Here is a 3,270-nt window from a genome sequence, read left to right as displayed (position 1 = left end):
GGGAAATCTGGATGGTTGAACTGGGTGCAGGGGGGATATGACAGAAAAAGGGTTGGGAACCACTGAGCTAACCAATCGGGTTACCTGTACATTAATCATCCCATGCTTTACACAACCTATAAAGTAGACCAATCCACTTACCTATACAGTATCGTCCCAGAGTGTACACCAGTTATACAGCAAACCAATCAATCTACCTGTACATAAATCGACCCAGAAAGTTCACTAATTGGTCCCATAAATCGACCCAGAAAGTTCACTAATTGGTCCCATAAATCGACCCAGAAAGTTCACTAATTGGTCCCATAAATCGACCCAGAAAGTTCACTAATTGGTCCCATAAATCGACCCAGAAAGTTCACTAATTGGTCCCATAAATCGACCCAGAAAGTTCACTAATTGGTCCCATAAATCGACCCAGAAAGTTCACTAATTGGTACCATAAATCGACCCAGAAAGTTCACTAATTGGTCCAGACCGTTAACCAATTATAATGCATAACAATTGGCCTACATGTACGTCAATCATCCCAGACTGTACACCAATCAGCCTATCTGTACATCAATCATCCAATTATAATGCAAACCAATCGGCTTACCTGTACATTAATCACTCAGACAATACGAAAACTGTAAAGCAATTCAATCATTCGACTGTACATAAACTGTCACAGACTGTACACCAACTATAATGAAAACCAATCGGCCTACCAATATATTAATCAATTCTGATTGTACGATACTTATGAAGTAAACCAAAGAGCCAACCTGTACACTAATCGTCCCAGACTGTACACACATTATTAACAAACCAATTTGCCTACCCGTACGTAAATCAACCCAGACTGTACATTAATTAACCAGCAAAGCAACTAGTCAAGCTGTACATTAATCAACCCAGACTGTACATTAATTAACCAGCAAAGCAACTAGTCAAGCTGTACATTAATCAACCCAGACTGTACATTAATTAACCAGCAAAGCAACTAGTCAAGCTGTACATTAATCAACCCAGACTGTACATTAATTAACCAGCAAAGCAACTAGTCAAGCTGTACAGTAATCGACCCAGACCATACAGTGATCAACAAACAACCCTTATTATTATTATTATTATTATTATTATTATTATTATTATTATTATTACTTGATAAGCCACACTGCAGTTGGAAAAGAAGGATGTAATAAGCCCAAGGGCTCCAACAGAGAAAATAGCATGGTGAGGAAAGAAAACATGGAAAAATAAAATATTTTAAGAACAGCAACAATACATAAACAAATATTTCCTATATAAACTATAAAAACTTCAACAAAACAAGAGGAAGAGAAATTGGATGGAATAGTGTGCCCGAGTGTAACCGCAAGAGAACTCTAACCCAAGACAGTGGAAGACGATGATACAGAGGCTATGGCACTACCCAAGACTAGAAAACAATAATTTTGATTTTGAAGTGTCCTTCTCCTAGAAGAGCGGCTTACCATAGCCAAAGAGTCTCTTCTACCCTTACCAAGATGAAATTTGCCACTGAACAATTTAGTGCAGTAGTTAACCCTTTGAGTGAAGAAGTATTGTCAGGTGTATAAGGACAGGGAAAAATCTGAAAAGAAGAGGCCAGAAGATTCGGTGTATGTGTGGGCACAAAAATGTACATTGACTGGAACAACTTTTAAAAGAGACACCTCACACGTCTAGAACAGCCGACCTAACCGCGCTAGTTCTCGCTGCTGGGAGGAAGGACGCTGGTGACTGGTACAACACATAAACATACGCTACCGGAGTCTAAGCGATGTCAGGCAAGAACATCAATTGACTAGACAACCAATCAACTAGAACATCAGCTAACCCACCGACCAATTGACTGGAACATCAACTAACCCCACAACCAATCGACTGGAACATCAATTGACCAGTTAACTAATCGACTGGAATATCAGTTAATCCGCCAACCAATGGACTGGAACATCAACTAACCCACCAACCAATCAACTATAACATCAACAAACCCACCAACCAATCAACTGGAACATCAATTGACCAGTTAACTAATCGACTGGAATATCAGTTAATCCGCCAACCAATGGACTGGAACATCAACTAACCCACCAACCAATCAACTATAACATCAACAAACCCACCAACCAATCAACTGGAACATCAATTGACCAGTTAACTAATCGACTGGAATATCAGTTAATCCGCCAACCAATGGACTGGAACATCAACTAACCCACCAACCAATCAACTATAACATCAACAAACCCACCAACCAATCAACTGGAACATCAATTGACCAGTTAACTAATCGACTGGAATATCAGTTAATCCGCCAACCAATCGAATGGAACATCTATTGACCAGTCAACCAATTAACTGGAACCTCAACTAACCCGCCAACCAATCAACTGGTACATCTATTGACCAGTCAACCTATAGACTGGAACATCAGCTAACCTGCCAACCAATTGACGGGAACATCAACTAACTCGCCAACCAATTGACTGGAACATCAACTAACCCACCAACCAATCAACTGGAACATCAATTGACCAGTTAACTAATCGACTGGAATATCAGTCAATCCGCCAACCAATGGACTGGAACATCAACTAACCTGGCAACCAATCGACTGGAACATCAACTAACCCACCAGCCAATCGACTGGAACATCAATTGACCAGTTAACTAATCGACTGGAATATCAGCTAATCCGCCAGCCAATGGACTGGGACATCAACTAACCCACCAACCAATCAACTGGAACATCAATTGACCAGTTAACTAATCGACTGGAATATCAGCTAATCCGCCAACCAATGGACTGGAACATCAACTAACCTGGCAACCAATCGACTGGAACATCAACTAACCCACCAGCCAATCGACTGGAACATCAATTGACCAGTTAACTAATCGACTGGAATATCAGCTAATCCGCCAACCAATGGACTGGAACATCAACTAACCTGGCAACCAATCGACTGGAACATCAGCTAACCTGCCAACCAATTGACTGGAACCTCAACTAATCCGCCAACCAATCAACTGGAACATCTATTGACCAGTCAACCCCCGAACATCAGCTAACCCGCCAACCAATAGACGGGAACATCAACTAACTCGCCAACCAATCAATTGGAACATCTATTGACTAGTCGACCAATAGACTATAACATTAGCTAACCCGCCAACCAATTGACTGGAACCTCAACTAACCCGCCAACCAATCAAATGGAACATCTATCTATTGATCAGTCAACCAATAGACTGGAA

The sequence above is a fragment of the Palaemon carinicauda genome, chromosome 17 (genome assembly GCF_036898095.1).
Source record: "Palaemon carinicauda isolate YSFRI2023 chromosome 17, ASM3689809v2, whole genome shotgun sequence".
Classification (NCBI taxonomy): Eukaryota; Metazoa; Arthropoda; class Malacostraca; order Decapoda; family Palaemonidae; genus Palaemon; species Palaemon carinicauda.
The sequence above is the reverse complement of the archived record's forward strand: the minus strand, read 5'-3'. Positions refer to the sequence as shown.